This window comes from Asterias rubens, chromosome 13 (assembly GCF_902459465.1).
Source record: "Asterias rubens chromosome 13, eAstRub1.3, whole genome shotgun sequence".
In the NCBI taxonomy this organism is placed as follows: domain Eukaryota; kingdom Metazoa; phylum Echinodermata; class Asteroidea; order Forcipulatida; family Asteriidae; genus Asterias; species Asterias rubens.
The window spans coordinates 5,542,311-5,562,611 of record NC_047074.1 but is presented as its reverse complement, the minus strand read 5'-3'; the positions used below and the strand labels follow the sequence as shown (position 1 = coordinate 5,562,611).

Below are 20,301 nucleotides of genomic sequence, written 5' to 3'. Positions count from 1 at the left end.
TAATTAGGACTTCCACGCTGCGTCTATCACGACTGATGTGTCATTCAGCAAACGTCAGGACAGGGGGCTTCCACATTGGAAATAGAAATTAGGTAATGCCTGATCTGCTACCGCTCTGAGCTGGGCCGAATTTCATAGAGCTGCTTGAGCAGAAAATGCTGCTTACTGCTTACCACTATTTTGCTTAGCAGAAATGAGCAGGATACCAGTCAAAAATTTTAAAAGTGACAAGATAGTTTGGCTGGTAACCGTATTCTGGTAAGCATAATTTTGTTGTGCTAAGCTACTTTTTATGCTAAAGCAGCTCTATGAAATTGGGCCCTGCTCTCTAAGATATAAAGTTCTGACTTTTCTGTACATTCCCTGGCATTTTCCTACTGTACATCAAATGTTTTTATATTTTGTAAGTGTTCCACAGATGTTTAGACATCTGTACTTTCTCTATCCTCAACTAGTTTTGACCATGAAAGTCTCCTCAACTTCTGGACATCCCTACCATGCAATCAATGTAACTGGCCAGACATCCTAATTGGTAACACACAATAGTATGTTACCATCCTTTCTCTATGATGTTACTAAGCACATGTACTTGCACCAAGATATTTTGGTAGATCTTTTCAATACAGGGACCAGGGTTTTCTGCCTAGGATTTCTTTAAAAACATTTCACTGGAAGCAATTGCGAGATGGATCATGGTAGATCATATAAACAGACTAAAATCACAGAAGCGTCAAAATGAATGGCTTTGGATACCATTTTTACTGGAAATTGAAAAAAGGAGTTGCAAGTGTAGTTTAAAAATTTTGAAAAAGTGTGGTAGTCGGAAACAGAGAAAATTCTTTCAGTGATGGTTTGGGAATCCTGAGTGCCAGGCGGGTTTTCCGTTAGCAACCACTGTTGGCAGAACCCTGTGGACCTTTTTCTATCCCTGGTAAACTCTCTTGGATTAGCTATGGTCCCACTCAAGAAAAAATGATCAAGTGCGAAGCATACATGGGGCGGTGGAGAAAATTTTCCTTGGAAAAGGCAGTTGCTTGAAAAGAGTAATTGATGATGCATTTAATTGAGAACTTCAGCCACGTTAATTATTTTCTTAGATATCATATTTACACTGATTTTCGATACATCATCCTAACCCTCAGGCTGAAGGTTCAAGACTTTTCATACAATCTGTCTTCATTCACACAGACACGCAAAATACACCGTATGTTTAAAAGAAAAAAAGTTCTGTCTTTATTCAAGTGGTTGTTTCTTTTTAACATTCTCTCCATTGTATAATGACAGATAATTTTGACAAATCGTCCGTCACACAGAAGCACTCTGACGCATTCACACAAAACGTCCACGAGTTAGAATCCCTTTTATCTTTCGTTCTCTCTCTCTGCCCATTTTTTGTCTCACCGTCTCGTTGTCGTGACAACACTTTCCTGATCAAACTTGTTGCCCAGTTGATATGCTTATCGGGGTATACCGGTTCAACTTTGTAGGTTATCAGGCCGTGAGTATTTCGTGACATGTTCAATAGTATCAGGAGTAGAGATGAAATCAAAACATTGCTTGCTTACACGGGATCAGGTAACACGCACAGGTGACGACAAGCTTCAATACATTATAAACAGTACACACACACAAACACGCTTCTGAGTTCACAGAGATTGTAAACATTGATAGCAAGTACACTGTAGTATACAACTCTAAGTAGAATTCGACCTAGACCTCAAAGTACACATACATGAACAGTTGTATGAAAATATTCCAAAAATACCAAACATTTTGTGGAGAACCATTGTTCACATTACCAGTGAATTCCTGGCTAAATGCCAGTTACAGATTTTGCCAAGAAACTTCTCTCCACATGGTACAACTGGCAAGTTTACAGCTTTTGCAAACAGCATCACAAAGAAGATTGGGGGTTTTCTTGTCATTTGTTGTGTTTTGGACATTTAACACGCAGGGGATTGTCACCAGTACCAACTTGTTAAAGGGTCTTTCGTCTGATGACGAGTAGAGCATACTGATTGAACAAACCAGATTTGAACTTAAGTTTACATAATTATCAGTCTCTTTTCAGAAACTGCAAGGCTGAATTTTGTAGAGATGTAAAACAGGTTACCAGCCAAAAGATTGTCCGGCAGACTGTGTGTGACTGGAGAATCCTTAGATAACTGTGAGAGTTTGGCCAGTACTCTTGGAAGAAATTGACAAAAGTCACATTTGAAGCTAAGCATAGTGTGGATCCTGCAGACGAGACCACACCCGTTCTTCTCAGAACCAACACTTCTCCCAAAAGAGATTTATACATGGTTGTACGGGTCCGCACGTTCCGCATGTGTACAGGGTTACAAAAAAATTGTTCCATAACAATATCAATGCAATTTACATCAGTACAACATTGCTGTACAAAAATGTAGATTTTAACAGTCTGTTCATTTTCCCCATGCAATAACCAATTGGTCCTGTATACCTTGACAGGACAACAACAAGTAACCAGTTATCAGAGGTACATGTAGAGAGATATACATCTTAGTGTATTGTCCAGCCCCACAATCACATCAACAGGTGTGAATTCAACTACAAAGGACTCCATACAAATATCCAGGTGCATTGCAGCAGAAACAGATCACCTCTGCATCTGCATGGAATAACAAATAACAATCCCATACAAACAAAATGTACCATGTAGGACACGTAATAAATGTGCATGGTTGACCCATTGAGGAACCACGTAATGAATGTGCATGGTTGACCCATTGAGGAATTCCTCACCCACAGTCCTTTTATACACAAAAGAATTATGTTTGGCACATGAATGACTACAACCGAGACGACCCCTTCCCCCCACCCGCGTTACTAAACATTCTGTAATGTTGATAAACTCAGTGATGTAAATTTATAACCAAAGTAGTGTGGTTTACCATACTTCACAGAGGCAACGAAGGTGATTGCCTCCATGTCCCCATGTCGTTGCCTTGGTGCCCTTAGGATAATCCAGAACAAATTTACAATTTCTTCATACATGTACATGTAGGGTGCCCTTAAGAAGAAAGTACCTTGGTGCCCTTGCCCTTTTAAAAACAAACTATACACGCTTGGAGTAGACCTACAGTTAACAGTTGATCCAGACTATTGACATGATAGGACCATAACAGGAAGGGCTTGACCACATCAGGACAATGCCCTATGTATTATTACAGGTCTAGATGTTTGCATGCTGGGCAGGTGTGTTCCAAAAGGTCACACTCCACCAAATAAAAAAATCAATCACCAGGAAGAGGTCACCTGTTAATGCTACAACCTTTCTTTATTGATTAAATAAATCTACATAGTATAGGGTCTCTATTGATGTACAACTTCCATTGGTCTATGGTCTACACAACACTATTACATGTAAATCCTTGCGCTGTTGATTATCAATTTTCCAACCAGGCTTTTCAGTATTGTCTTGATTCTTTCGCAGATAAAGGACCCACTCTAGCATGGAGCTAATGGCATCAACTGCTGGAGTACATGTAATTGTGGGATTCAAACAAGTCTCTTGTCTGCCGATGAGCTTTGATAGTCTGGTACCCAATTTCATAAAGAATAAAGGGACACGTTGCCTTGGATGGTCGAGTTGGTCTATGAAAAGCGTTTGAAATCAATTGTTATGCAATCGATATGGTCAGAAAGATGTTTTAAAGTAGAAAATAAGGATCCACACAAACATGCCTCGGCATGGTTTTCCTTTTTTGGGGAACTAACACGGTCGACCACTTGACTCCACAAAATGGCGTGCTGTGTTAGTTTATGACATAATAAGGAACACCGTGCAATTTCGAGGCATGTTTATGTGGATCATTATAACATCTTTCTAACCATTTCAGTTTCAAACGCTTTTCATGGATCAACTCGACTGATCCAAGGCAACGTGTTGCTATTTAGCAAAGAATTCCATACATCAAACATTTTGAAGTACTGAAAATGTGCCTTTAGTTGCAGCTTCAACTATAAGCATATAACAATTTTGAGTATATCAACATGTACATTGTGTCCTTGTAAGATAATTCATTTTAAAGATTTTTTACTGGCTTTTATGTACCAAGTTCACTTATTTCCTGAAAAGGGGAAATTATTTCCTGAAAAGGAAGCCAGTGTTGTCATACACTTCCATGCGTCATTTCCTTGTCAAAATAAAAACATATCCCTATTGGCAATAACCAAATAAATTAAAATAAAAGACAGGTTGGATTGCAACATTTGTCATATCCTGGTATAATTTTTCTATTTTGTGAAAACTGAGTAAACTCGAGGATTTCCATTGATTTTAGATGTAAAAGTTTATAAAAACAAATGGTTTTCATACTTTTTTTGTACAAAGTCTGTTGATTGCACTTCTTAGGTTCTTGTATTAGCCTGTGTGGAGAAACTGTACATGCAAAAAGATGAGGGAGTGCCAAGATGAGCATGGGGAACTCTACAAGGTTGATTCTATACAAGTGTTTCAAAAGCCACAGGCTATACTTAGTCAAATTGGATTCAAAACCAGGACATCTAGAGCAGAACAACAAACCTATGTTATCTTGTGCAAATTATTACAAATTTTAAAATGAAATGTGATCACAACTTAACTAAATAAAGACGTCCTGTTTAATACAATTTCATTCTGTAAACTTCAGTCGACTGCTTAACAAAAAGAAAATTCAATCATCAGCAAAATGCATAAAAACCATCTAAACTAACTCAAATTATGAGAACTCACCAAATTAGTTGCCAGTTGCCATCCCCAACTGCATTTCAATAGTATTAGTAATCTCAAAGTACTAAGTTCCTTTACACACCAGGTGATCCTTCGCAAAAACAAAATCCAAATGCTACAGTAGGAAGTCCAAAAATAACCACACAGAGTAGACCGACACACAAATCAAAAGAGCTTGGCGCAAGATAAAGATAGTAATTAGACAGTCACATTCAATGCAAAAACAATCGACAATCTTTATGAAGTGGCCAAGTTTTAGACAAAGGACCAGAGGCTGTTTGAGTAAAGGCACTCCAATAAGCCATGTGGTATTTTTTTCCCTCTTCTTGGCAGGCAGTCACTGCATTATGCACGACCACCACAATGTAATGTATGTGCATACAGTCAGTCAATGAAAAGCCCATAATAACAATGAGTAGCAGGAATGCCAATGTACTGTGCTCACCTCTCTATCCACTGGATGTAGCCTGGCCACAAGGTACAATAACCACTTGTATAGATTCCAATGGGAAAATCAATAGGACCATAGACAGTCCCCTGCTTGCTGCTGCTACAGACAGGTCAGTTCGGTCAGTAGAATCAAACTACGAGTGCAATAGTCCATGGCCACACTGTGGCCGGTCACTCCTGCAGCGGCTCTACTATAATCCTTCAATGTGGCTGTTTCGCCAGAGCGTCTCTTTAAAATACACTAATGACCACGATCTTGGCACTGTTCCACATAGGAATTCCCCAGTAGTGAGACACCAAATGTGGTTTGTTGTGTGGGGGATTTTTCCCCGGCAGCAGCGTTGGCTGGAGAGATGGAAGGTTTAAAGGAAAAAGGGTGGGGGACTCCCTCCACCTACGCTGGCTAGACTTGGTGAAATGTGCTTGGTGGTGATGTCTAGATGTTGTGCCCCCTTGCTGTATCAGACCCAGAGCAACCTCTCGGGTGCCACACTCCCTGGCACCGGTGAAATAGAGCGCTAACTAACAGTGTGGGTGTACTGGAGAGAAGGTTATGGTTATCACAGCCAGTTCACATACATTAGCTATGCACATGTGGATTGGACAGGCTATATTGGGAACAGTCTGTGTGCATAATGCTGTTGGCTTCCCAGTGCTCTTTGTGTTTGCATCAAAGAGCTGGCTTGGTCCATTATCACAAGGGGGTGTTTGGATTTTGTCGGGATGAGGGTAGGGAGGGAAATGCACATCATTATAGGGGTGGTGGTAATAATCCACAAGCAGATAGATAATGATGTACTGTACAGAGTTTCACAATGATGAACATCACACTGTCTGCATGTATACATGACGAGTTATAGTGTACACTAGACTCCCGAGTGTGAAGACCACACATTCATAATACATCAAATTTTCACTGATAATAATCGCATGTACTTAAGCAATTCTAATCAGCTCTTCAGTGTTTATGTCAACATGAACTAACCATGCAAAATAAATGGTAGATTTATGCACGTATTTGGATAATAAATTCTGATTCTCCTTATGGTTAACCATAAATGGTCCTGACATCATAAACTCTTTCCTTAAAACAAGAAACCATATTTGATCTTCAAAGACCATTTAACACAATTTACCAGACAAAACAATTTACCAATATTATTTTCAATGTCAACTGTACATAAAGAACTCGCCTACAATTCAGAGAAATATTCCCGCCTCAAATGCAGTCATGTTGGAGAATGATGGTTTTGCATTGGTACATAAACAAACACGTCGACCATCGCTAAAATTTGGAATTTGTACCATTTCCTCCAAATGTTAACCATCTAAAGACACTAGATTAATATGAACTGTTTATAATAATAACTACACTACCACAACAGGTTCAAAGACCAATTCTACACCATAATAAGCTGCATGCTTTCATTTACCGTACATGCGTTTTATTACATTTTATGTAGGGCCCTAAATTTGTACATTCTCTTCCACTATAAGAAAGATTTTGCTTTATGGAAGGACAGAAAATACTCCTCGACAGCGTCGCTGATTTGAAGACATCCAATTAACATTTTTGAAGGTTGAACTTTGCTTTTATAAATGCCTACAGCGTGCTGCACTTATTCCCTTTCATTCATGGGTAAAAATAGGCAATTTCAAAACAAAGGGTCTCTAATATCATGGATTTATGATTTATGTATAACTTTTACACGGCTGTATATCTTAGGAGTACAAACCGTTTGCAAAGAGTTCACTCTCTTAACCAGTCAAACCTACTACAGCGTAACACGATCATGAAGTCATAAATTAACATTAAACATTCAACACACTGACAACAGCCTATCCCTGCCTTGCGTGCGAACAACATTGTGCACATTTTAATGTACATCTAGACCAGTGAAAACCTAAAAACTGAACTATAAACTGCTGATTTCACACACTGTAGTGGATGTAGGTCTACTGGATGTAGGCCTACTCATGTACGTGTAGGTCAGGCGTGGCAGGCAATGCAGCCTAGGCCCTACTGATACTTTAAGGAGGCATTGAAGGTGATTGCCTCCACACCCCCTGGTTATTGTCATGGTGCCCTTGAAATACTCAAGTAGAAATATACAATTTCCTCATAGGGTCCCCTTTACCAGAGGAAAATGTCTTGGTGTTCTTGCCCTTTCAAAAACGAAGCATACAGGCCTGCAGCTGATGGCGAGTTTTCTCGTGCAGCTCGCACCAAAAACAAAGTCAAACTTTAACAACACCGAATGAAATGAAAATTGTAATCCAGTTACCTGCTACTTAAAAATAAATAAACAAAATTCCAAACTGCTGGTCCTCAACTTTGTAGATGCTTGCATTCTTTGTAGATTGTTCCATAACAAGCAGGCTTATATACTCTATTGTAACCTTCGGACTGTAGGTTTAGTGTGCAGAGTGGATACAAGAATCTGGTTTATCTAAACTCAGTCATGGAGTTAGGTTTCAACTTGCCCTCTTTCAAAGTGACCTATTTTGGTAATGCAGCCCTCAACAGTGAACACACACATGCACGCACATGCTAAACGTAGGTATAAAAAAAAACATCTAGTGTAGAAATGTTTCAAGACACACCTGGTCCATGGTTTCTCCCTGGAAACCCAAGAAATAACATTAGACTTCTTTTCACATGACAAGAACATGACTCTGTGTTGGGTTTCCTGGGATGCCAGTGTCATCAGCTAATCAATAAATAAAAGGAGCAAGTCTTTAAATCTGTTTTCTTCGCAGCCTCAGGTTTTGTTGATGATTGTGTAGTGAACAACTGAAACTACAGGTTTAGTTGTTTGTTTCTTTCTTTCTTTCTTTCTTTCCTTCTTTGTTTGTTTGCTTGTTGGTTTGTTTGTATGTTTCTCCCAGGAAAACAAGAAAAGCAGCACGTAACTGAGCTCATACAAAACACATCGTTAGTCAGCCATGCATTTGACTAGTCCTCTGAGCTAGTCAGCCATGCATTTGACTAGTCTTCTGGGGTAGTCAGCCGTGCATTTGACTAGTCCTCTGAGCTAGTCAGCCATGCATTTGACTAGTCTTCTGGGGTAGTCAGCCGTGCGTTCGACTGGTCCTCTGAGCTAGTCAGCCATGCATTTGACTAGTCCTCTGGGCTATTCAAGGCATTTGACTAGTCCTCTGAGCTAGTCAGCCATGCATTTGACTAGTCCTCTGAGCTAGTCAGCCATGCATTTGACTAGTCCTCTGAGCTTGTCAGCCATGCATTCGACTAGTCCCCTGAGCTAGTCAGCCGTGCAGTTGACTAGTCCTCTGGGGTAGTCAGCCATGCAGTTGACTAGCTCTCTGGGCTATTCACGGCATTTGACTAGTCCTCTGGGCTAGACAGCCATGCATTAGACTAGTTGATTAGTCTTCAAATCATCCCATTTAAACGAAACATTTCAAAAAGATGTATGTGAATATGATCTGCCAACATTACATGCGTGAAGCTAGAATTCCATTGAGTTACAGTGCCTCACAAGGAAAACATGCCGAATGAACAGTATTTTTTAATGAAAGTATTCATTTTCTAAAATTGATTTGTTAATCATCACATGTGTGATTGTGTACTCCCTCAAGTGGAAAATGGTACCTTCCGAGTCTGGAACAAGAGTCCCATGAATGACGGAGAAGAAAAAAAAGATCAGAAGAGGAGGAGGGGAGGGGACAATCACCTACACTGTGATACGAAACGAAACCTCTCATGACATAGTGCAAACCAAAAAGCTACTCCATGGGACGTCATGTTTCATTCATCAGCCAGGCAGATGCGAGGAGCTAGCTACGTTGAATCCATGCATTCACTCAGCACGGTTTACGTAGAAATCCTCACAGGCTACGTAGAAATCCTCACAGGCTACGCAGAAACACCGCTGTGCACTTATCAACAACACAATAAAAAAGACTCCCACTGTGGTGTATTCATTAAAAGTACCCAGAAAAGGTGTATAGAGTTTCTGGGATCGACGCCCACAATCTAGGCTGAAATGGGTATAAACAAAACAATAAATACTCACAACTTAAATTACATGCGTTGATATTATCTCGCCCACTCAGAAACATGTACATCCGCAAGTCCTGTTACTTTAACCTTTCTGGGATAAAAACACCCACTGGGTGTTCTAGGTACACCTGGTTTCTTTAAGATCAGACAAAAACCAGTTTTTTGTTCTGGAACTGACACCCACAACCAACCACTAAACCATGTAAACCGCGCATCAAATTTGCACACACACAACAAAAACATTACCTCTGATCATACCCACTTTCAGGTCGGCCCACTGTCTACTGTTAATCCTGTGTCTTTGCGTTCAAGTACATATCAAAAGCAATAGACTTAACGCCTACACAGCGGTTTGGACTTAGCAATGAACCAATGTCCATATGATTAGCTGTTAAGGAAGCACACAAGTTGTGGGATCCATTTACTTCACAATATAATAAAACTGATCACTGCCATTCAATATTCATTAAAAATTTAGCAATACAGTTATTGGTTTACCAAAAAAAGATAAATTCACAAATATGTTTGCAGTTGACTGACTTACAATGGATGCTTACAATGTATGTGAGTAGTAAACATAAATACGAAACATTGGATAATTTCATATCCGGACATCACCTTTACTTTGAGCTCTTTATATGAATGGAAACTTGTACGTATGTAGGTCAAACCTTGCCAACTTGCGGACCTTTGCGGTCGCTATGGGCATTTTAGTACAAGCTACATTTTAGTACAATGGTCTTTAAAGCCATTATACGTACACTTTCGGTAAACAGTATTGTCCAAGTCCCACACTTCGTGTATCACAACTTATATATAAAATAACAAACCTGTGAAAATTTAGGTTCAATCGGTCATCGGAGTCGGGAGAAAATAACGGGAAAACCCATTCTTGTTTCCGCGCGTTTCGCCGTGTCATGACATGTGTTTAAAATAAATCCGTAATTCTCACTAACGAGAATTTTTATTGTTTTAATGTTTTCTCAAAAAGTCAAGCATTTCATGGAATAATATTTCAAGAGAAGTCTTTCACCATTACCTTCTGTAAACCCTAAAAATTATTTGTAAATCCGTGAACTTTTTTTTTTCTTTTTTCTGTACTGAAAGTGTATAATGGCTTTAAAGGGTTGACAATTAAGCAATCATTTTGTTGCCCTCTTCACTTTTACATACAAAACCAATGAAGAAGTCACCCAAAAACTCAGACAAAACAATGCGAGTTGAGAAGTCCTTAATTTACTGAGTCAACAAACATGTGTGGGTGTGGGGTTTTTTTTTTTTTTTTGGGGGGGGGAGACAAAATAATGCATGTTCAGCAAAGAGCAATTTTTGCCCAACATAGATCATACATGTAGAAGGTTATAGGACCCAATGTTTAACACACCAACAGCAAGCATACCAGATAATGAAGATGTATGCATGTACAAATGGAAAAAGATGATTAAAATTCTGTCCTTAAAGAGGAGGTTCGATGCGGGAAAATGTCATCAATCTGTTCATGTTGTGAACTTCTTTGAAAAAACTCTCAACTTCTGACAACTTGGAAGCTTTTTCTTCATAGATTTGCTGTTGTTACTTGGAAACCTAACGCATTAAAGATCCTTTACATTAAAAACAATCTATCGGAAGTAATATGGAAGAACATTTTTGAGGCGTTCTTATGCCTTGTTTGACTTTTTTTAATAGAGCTGTTTTGACTGCATTTAGGCATTTTGAATGTCTGCCATTACCATTGATTGAAGTGTACCCATAACATTGGTAAGATTACCATACATCTGTTCACAGATTTGCACATAACTTACTTGATCTAAAGCCGTTTATGGTGAAAAACTTCCCTTTAAATATAAAGTGCTACATTTTTTTGAGAAATTAGTAAAACAATGAGATCTGATCTCGCAAGTCCAAAACTTAGTGTTTGCAAGCAAAAACAGTCATTAAAAGGGTTGAATTTGAACTATTTCCTTGAGACTCTGATGTCCAATTCTAGCTTAGACTTTCAAAGGTTTGTTATTTCAAATTTATACTGTCCTTGTGCTTTAGGCCTATGAGGTCAAAGAGGTCAAAGTACAAAGTTCAAGGAAATCTCCAAGCGACCACATCTCTGGTCCCTCAAAACATTTACTACAGGGAAAACAACTTTCTTGTTTTGGTTCACATTTTTTGCTTGAACTTTTGACAAGCTAATGTGTAAATAAGTTAAATCTCTATGAGTGGATTTAGGGGGTTGGTTGGGGTACTCAAGACTGCATGACTTGTTTGTTTGCATGGGGTTGCCAGGCCCAATGCTAAAATTACAGCACTATGCGTTGACAATCCAGTGGATTTTCATGAATTTCCTTCAGGTTCTAGTTTTATTTTACTACTTTCACTTCTCCGCAAACTCTACTGTATCTTTAAACATGGCCTCACTCAAGGCTGGGGATAGCGAATTTCCCTCCTCCCGCAAACTCTACTGTATCTTTAAACATGGCCTCACTCAAGGCTGGGGATAGCGAATTTCCCTCCTCCCGCAAACTCTACTGTATCTTTAAACATGGCCTCACTCAAGGCTTGGGATAGCGTGGAGAGGAGAATGTCCCAGAAAAAAATATTCAATTACGTTCCTCAGTCAAATGGAGGTCAGTACGACCTCAATGCATATGATGTGCAGTACTTCAACGAGGCAAGATGCATTAGGGAAAAAATTGTTTGCCATCGCATTTTACTGTCAATAACAAGCCTTGAATTTCATCTTTGAAATTTGCAAGGCTATTTTAATTTGGGAACTTATTTGCCATTTTCATTGGAAAATCTTGAAGTCTGTGAGAAACTTTTAAAAGGGGCCAACCCAGGGCCAGGCCTAAGAATCTTAGCACACGTAACCACATATCACAGTTGTTACTTGCCACCGATTGAAACGAATGAAAACCTTTTCACAGGCGGAAAGCTTTCTTTCTTTTATCCCCAATATCACCCAGGCGATGGTTTTCTCTTTCTCAATTAAAATGGTCTACACAAAAAACAGTTGGTGAATAGAATGTCCCAGGCCTGCCAGCCATCATGGTTAATTAGGGCTTGGGTTGCTCAACCACACTGACCACAACCTGGCCTTGCTCTTTGGATTGCCTGTAAAGAAAAAGTTCATATATGCAAACCAAAACCCACATCAATAAACTTCCCTTTAAAGGTGTTTGCCATGGCTAAAAGTAGAAGAAAGTTTGGAAACAACATACCAAATATTATTGTTTAATTTTGTCTTACTGTAGTAAGCAAAGCAAAATCACAAATACATGTATCTTCTGTCAACAAAGGTTCATTTAACATAATTATAGTACCAAACAATTTTAAAAATTTACAAAAAGCTGGCAGAGCTAGAAATTCTTAAGAAACAACGAAAACGCTGTCAATTGAATATTCCATTTTCTTCTAGAACTATAATTGTTATCAAGATTTTTTAATTTTTTAATTTCTTTAAAGAAGGTAGTAGGCCAAATAAATGTTTTACCAATATGGTGAACCGAGTTGAAGCATTGGACTAAGTGATGATTGGTTTGTACCAGTTTGAGGAACGTGATTCAAGGATCTTCCAATGCATATAAGCTTCCAGTGTCATCAGGCTGATAAGCACAAATTGCGAATCGATACATGCAAATTGTTGCTGATACGCCAACAAAATAATATTTAAATATTGATAAAATTTCACAAAAATCATCAAAGAGAAAACAATGTAGAATGCTCCAGATTGCACCGGAGAGCGTTTAAAAACCAAGATAAACACCAAGTAGAAAACATTCAAAGACCTTGTTCTAATTCAGCATGCCTCGGATAAACAAATTTGGGTACAGAATACCTCATTATTTTTTTCTGCCAGGAATCAAATCAAACCTCGCATATGGCTCACTGAAATGAACTGAATCGAACAAATTGAACAAGAACATCATACTCAGAAACTCAATCCACAAATAATGTATAGCGTCCCTTTATGGAGCATTTGTGGAGTAGGAGAGAGTTGAAATGGATGCAATCTCCTGCATACCAATGAAGTTACATCCCATTTAGATGCCCCACCTGAAGTACAATCAGGCTGCGATATATACAAAAACCCTGCTCTGGAAAACTAACGAATCATTCCTTTTATTCATGCATTTCTCTAGTACTTAACGGTGCATATCTTGTATCCTTCTAGGAGCATGATACGTGTTCCTTGGGAGCATTTTATTGAGCACAAGGGCTGACCTACATGTTCATATTGCTTAAATAGACTTTTCAGACTATTTCATCACAATTTTTCTGATTTTATAAAGGGCCAACAAAAAACAAAATAAGACTGAAGTCAGAAGAACATCTGGCCTTGGCTGTCCAGTGTAAACTGGTCCAATGCACTGTAGATGTTTTTGACCTAGGGTGTATACACTGCCTTTAAGCACCACATGCTCCATGCTTGAAGGTAAACTTCCCCCAGTGTTGTCCTCAATCTGACCTGACTGGAGAGTTAATTGGCTCACAGACTTATTACTCTAATAACATGTTCAATACAGGGTGTGTATATATTGTTCTGGTGGGGGAGGGGGGGGGGGGCTGGGGTAGTGGGGTCTCAGGCTTTAATGGTTGACCAAGCACAGCTTTGTGGGATTAATACTTGAAAGCATACATTGGCAACAGTCCCAATCTCCTGATTCTTTTAACCAAAAAGCTGGTTTGGTCCATTTTTTCTACTACAGTGTAGACTGTACATGTATGAGACTTCTCATTGCATAGCCAGAGAAACAGGTGTACATACTGGGCAAGTCTAGTCCATACCTAAACAATGTGACTTATTATAAGCTACAGCTATTTCTACATCCATGGTTACAGTGACTAACTTGTACACAGGCATGATCTGTGGGAAAGTAGCAACACTTCTATGGTGTACAAGGGCTAGCCTTTATCATTTGATGGAAGTACTTGAACCCACAATATCTTGAAACCACATTCTCTGAAACACCAGAGTACAGTGCATTTAACCTTTCGGCCACGAAACGCCATAATCAGAGAAACGTTAACTTTATATATCAGAAGAGGTTGATTAATAGATAAATAGAATGCAACATTAGAGTGTCAATTGAACTTTTGGGAATAAAAATACCAAAATACAATAAGGTAGTCTGACTGTATCATCTCTGCCTCAACCGTGTGTTCCTGTATCTATTATGAAATGAAAAAATATGAACAAAACACAGTGGGTGAATGATTCAATGCACTATATTGATTATTCCTACGTGAATTAGTCAACTACCTGTTTACCACTTCAACATTGGCTCTCCCAAATGACATGTGAAATATCACCCAACCCTATTGATACGTCCAACCCCCCCCCCCCCCCCCCCCCTTTTCATCTTTCATGAAAATGTAACGCACGCACGCCTGTACAGCTCAGATGTCATAATGCATGGTCAACAAAAATCTCACAGGGGAAACAAAAAATACCAACGTGCACAGCGGGTGTCTTAGGGCTGCATTCATGGTGCCTTGATCGGAGTGTGAATGGAAGGCATGTTGAATTGTACAATATGAGAAGGGTGCTAGACAATCAAATTCATTGCTCTGATTTGGGTATGCAATGGTGGGGGTTGTACTTCTGGTACTGGAACTGGAAACTTGAACACAGGGGTATTGTATAAAGCATTGTTTTCATTATTCAGAGAACTTAATGCAACCAAGATGCAGTATCATACCACATTATTCAAATTTTTTAAACCATTTTTATTTAGTTGATGAATTGACTATTGTGGTTGAACCGTTGGAAACCTTGCGGATTTGAACCTACATGTAATCATCATACTGCATCATAATCATCATACTAATGTAATCATCATTATATTTGATACCCTTCCAGCGTGAATTTTATCACCATCCAAAAACAATCATTGATGTCACATTTCAAACATGTGAGTCTGTACACTTGTGTACATGAAATTTGTACTTCATCACACTGCTGAATTTCTATGATGTTCAATCAAACAGGCATTGAATTTGACCATTTGACAGATGCACAGATTCCTCTTTGAAATGTGTAGACCCAAATTACATCTTGTTTCAAAATTCACACTGGATCATTATAAAATATGATGGCATGTTAATGTGAGGTTAGGGACTCGTAACGCCTTCTCCAATATTCATCAGGACTCTATCTATTGAAAAGCATTAAAAGTGCATCACACGAATTGAATTTGGCCTTGGATCTCCTCTTAAACCAACTTCTGCTTCAGGAAGCTGGGAAGCATCACATGAAATGGTATTTTGGTCAGTAATCTTCTTCCTAGTAAGCAATCTGCTTCGTACTTAGCTAGAACTTAAGTGCACAAGGAAACTTACTGGTGCTCTTTTTTCTTATTATTATCACTTCATAATCAGTAAGGAAATTGTTGCCCCCCCCCCCCACCCCCGCCCTCCCTGATCTTGGTTGACAACAAGGAGGTTAGATAATAAATCTAATCATACCCTCTAATGGCTGTTTTCAATCCATGGGGGGGGGGGGGGCAGCCAACCATAAATGTGATAATGAACTCGCCCCCCCCCCCCCCTAGAGAATACCAAAGGGTGTTTGCAGTGGCTTGCAACCTCACGCTGTTAATTGAAATTCCCCTATTCAACGTCAACCTAGCATTCATTGGCCAAATGGCTGCCGTCATCCCCCACTCCCCCCTTCACCGATCTCAGTCTCATTCCCCCGATCTCTGTATGTTACCATGATGGCCTCATCTGGGGCATATTCACAGTGTCAACATACTCTGCCAGGGAACCTTCCACGTCACTTTACCCTGCTTTTGTCAAACTCTCCACGTGGATTCTGTCAAGACCAAAGGACTTAGCGAGCACAGTCTCTGGTTACCCTTATTCAAATTTATTTCATTCTGAATTTTCCTTTTAGTGGCTACGTCCGATCTTGGTGTTTGTTTTACTCAAAGATGGATTTCTTTTTTTCTTTTTTTTTTGTGGGGAGGGGGGTGAGGGTGCCTAAGAAACGAGACACGCTAATCATCACAGCAACATTGCGCTCTGCCATCCAAAAAAAAACACCCCGCACGCCAGAGTAAGGATGCATTTGTGCATTCACAAGATCTGTGCCATTGTATGTTCTCCATTGTGAGAAGAAGAAAAAAAAATGTTTTTTTTTCCATTTATGGAATTTTAATTAGAAATCCAAGAACAATCCTAGCTCCCCTTAGTTTTAGATTCCCCAAGATATGGAAAAACATGTGCAAGGTTCAGACTACCTTTTTGTGGTAGATACATTGTACAATACGCTTCATAATAGGGTCATTTTACATAACCGATGAATGACTGGATCCTTTTCACTAAGACGTCAACCCTCGAGGCAAATTCAACTTTTATTTTCATTTTGTAACATACACCTCCACTGAGGGAAACCTCTTTATAAGGGAACGATGGACTAAACTTCTGGAACCTTCTGAAGACAAAGCAATTATTAAAAACCTGACTTGCCTGAGTGATTACTGGGATCCAATGTGGTAACTCAACACACCCAAATTTGTTGGACTCTGATCATGGTGGTATGCCAGCAGCTGATTCTACGAAACACTAAGATTAATCCTATCTAAAGTTAGGCTGAGCATCTCGTCCTTACTTAGGATGCGTTCAATGTGTCCTAACATCTATGGATACAGAACTTAACTCGTCCCAAGTCCTAAGATTAATCCTAAGTTAGGAAGACTAGGGTGAAAATCGACGGCTGATCCAATGTAAATGTCAGCAAAATTACCAGTGAATTGAAAACATTTAGTTGGATTTTGATGGGCTTTGAATGGTTCTGGCTAACTAATGACCTCTTGCACTTTCATACAATGTGGTTAAATGGAGTTTTATGTTTACTGGTTTTCAGAATACAGATAAAACCATATTTAGGTTCAAGTTCTAAAATCTCCAGTCAAAAAAAAATTCAACACCCATTTAACAAAGTTATGAAAAATTCATTGAGAAAAATCAGAGAAAAGATGTCCTAAAAAATTCTTAATGCACAGACCTTTCACACCAAACCAAGGGTTGCATGCACTTCCATAAACAAGCTTGGTACATACTTCAAGCGAAAGCAAATGCAAAGCAGAGTTTGGTGATAAACAACAAGTACGCGCTGTTCTTTGCAATTTGCATGAGGTTTGAACCGGCAAAAAAAACAATCCTCCATATAATAGTCAGACGCCTCACTAAGTGGATGTATTTGTAGGAACGCCGTATAACTTTCTCACCACTGAAATAACAGATGGAAAGGAAAAAAACGCTCCTCTTTGATGTTGCAGTTTGGAAAACATCAGCGCAATCGAATATAGCCCTGATGAAATAAAACCAATCTGCCAGAATGAAACCATTACCCTTTCAAAGTTTTAACTTTCAGGGAAAGGGTACACACTATGAAAGCAAAACAGTCCCTCTGAATGTATAAAAAAAAACTCCCACTCTAAGCAAAAATAGAAAATCCCACTCTTGTTGGTCTCGTCCACGAATTTCTGTTTCTAGATAAGAATTGTAAAGAATTTCCCCAAAGGAAATTGCAATGCCAGTTGCTCCTGTAGGGATTCAAGGCAGCTTTAAAATTTGATTTGATTATATGTTAGGTTACAATTCCCTACACTTTGAAACTAAGATTTTCAGCCTTTGAGAAAAACTCTGTTATGGTCGAAACGTCCGGCCATTTAGACCATTTGCCTTTATATACCACAGGTCATTTTGGTAGTTTGAAACAGCTAATACCCGTTTTCTTTTCTTTTTTTTTGATTAAGATTTTCCAATAGCTTTCCTTTTATATAATATCCACACAAAATACTGATGTTATTGAAAGCAAACTGCTTATGAATCAAACTTCTGCAGGCTACACTGTTAGCCCACACAAAAATAATATGCTAAAAATAAAAGAAAATTGTGAATAGAAAAAAGGCATGCTAGCATTATGAAACAAAATGAAAACTGCAGAGCAATGGTAATTTGCATGAAGCGTCCCGAGTTACACAAACAACAAATCCCAGGAAATGAATAATATTTATATTCTAAGGAAGTGGCAATTTTGAGGAATTGTTGAGAGGGAGGTTTGTCCGAGGTAAAACAACAAACCGGATATCACCTTCAAATTGAAACACGAACGAGTGCTTACCAGGAACTCGATAAATTACCATTTCTTAAGTGCTTTCATTATCAAAGACATAATTCTGGGTTGAACAAAGACAAATTTACTACAGAAGGATTTGAACCTGCGACCTCCGGATTAATGTGCCGGAACTCAACCAAATGAGCTATCTGTACAACCCTAATGATCTGCCTAATAGTCTGCCTATGTTGTAAATATCTTTGTTGGGGGTGCCAGTAAGAAGCCGTTCAACCTGTTACTGACCCACCAAAGTTTACAATAACCTAGGAAGCGGCAGGAGAGGGATCACCTTAAGGCGATGTGACTTTTTATTTCAAACAACATATGATAACCTCATGGGAAACTGACTGTGCAAGTGTTCAACAATTTAAGGTTGAAAAATTGACGAGAGCAAAAAACATTATTCCCCAAATACAACGTGCAAAATTGATTGATGGCTGATGGACGTGATTTATTCTTATCTAGGTGGATATTGCACATTATCAATATTCATCATCATTATTTGTATTATTATTATTATTCTTGAGAACATTCATTTAGTTTTGAATAAATTTTGTATTTAACAAATAAAGACGCAAGTTTTTAAATTAAATCTAATATTTTGATGTTAAATCTGCACAAAAAGTGGACAATGATGATTTGGTCACAGACTTATGAAACAAAGGGGGTCTGCGAACATTTTCAATGTAGTTTACATTCTTATCAAAATAGTGCAGGCCTGGAATTTCATCTTTTAGAGGGCAAGGCCATTTTCATTTTGAAAAGGGCCCTTCAATTGGAAAATCTTAAAGTCTATGGGAATTTTTGAAAGGGCACCAAGGCCAAGACAAGGGCAACGGAGGCAATGGCCTCCGTGAAATTCCAGGCCTGATAGTGTCTCATGGTAAAACAAATTATTAAATGTACGTCATTTTCCAAACAGACAAATTTGATCATTGTTTAAAAGAAACTAGTTTTTATATTTGTTTCCAAGTCTCAACACTGCTACAGGGCTAATCAAAACAATATTGCAATTGTTATCATCACACAAACAAATTAAAGCGAATTATTAGTCAGAACACTGTCAGTCCTTCAAAAGGCCAGATACAATTGATTTCATTTTCGGTAAAACGACGGGGGGAAAAAGTCATTCATAAATCCAGAGAAAAAAATTACATTAAATGATAAATTGTGATATTTCAATAGCATAATAGTTGACAATAGACTACGCCACGGCTATCTACGCAGTCACAATACATAAAAAACCACGGCGATACCACAAAGAAAAAATTAATCCCTGCTCGTTGCATTCAATTCCGCGAATGAATGTTGACTAAATCAATACGCGTTGTGTCCTTGCTGTGACCTGGTTACGGAATAGATTGTGCCACGTCGCCATGGTGACCCCTCGTGGCGTCATATTATTGGAGACAGCGGACTGTTCAGTTTCACATTTTGCAGTGACAACGAGGATGGCAAAATAATTACATGCAGAGAGATTACCAACAAAAAGTGGCATATCTGTGCAGACACAATCGTGTCTTATGTTATAATTGTAACACGCATGTTTGGAGAGAATACAATTCTCTGAAAAGCAATAATTTGTTGTGTTCTATTAAACAATGATTTTTGTTTTACAATTGTCCAAAGCAAAATTCCTAACCTTGTTTTCTTTGCTTAAAGACACTGCACACTATTGGTAATTGTCAAAGACAAGTCTTCTCACTTGCTGTATCTCAACATATGCATAAAATAACAAACCTGTGAAAATATGAGCTCAATCGGTCATCTAAGTTGCGAGATAATAATGAAAGAAAAACACCCTTGTCACACGAGATTGTGTGCTTTCAGATGCTTGATTTCGAGACCTCAAATTCTAAATCTGAGGTCTCAAAATCAAATTCATGGAAAATTACTTCTTTCTCGAAAACTACTTCAGAGGGAGCCGTTCCTCACAATATTTTATACTATCAACAGCTCCCTGTTGCTCGTTAC

The 20,301-nt window shown here is 38.7% G+C and overlaps 1 protein-coding gene across 1 annotated transcript in view; it reads right to left on the bottom strand.

Moving 5' to 3' along the window:
• LOC117298339 (histone demethylase UTY-like) overlaps nt 1-5,295 on the bottom strand; it is a 40,917-nt gene extending 35,622 nt beyond the window's left edge. Inside the window, exon 1 of the mRNA XM_033781543.1 lies at nt 5,181-5,295. The gene's annotated coding sequence lies outside the window, so the exon portion shown is untranslated. The remainder of the gene's footprint in view (nt 1-5,180) is intronic.
• Between the last annotated feature and the right edge of the window lie 15,006 nt (nt 5,296-20,301).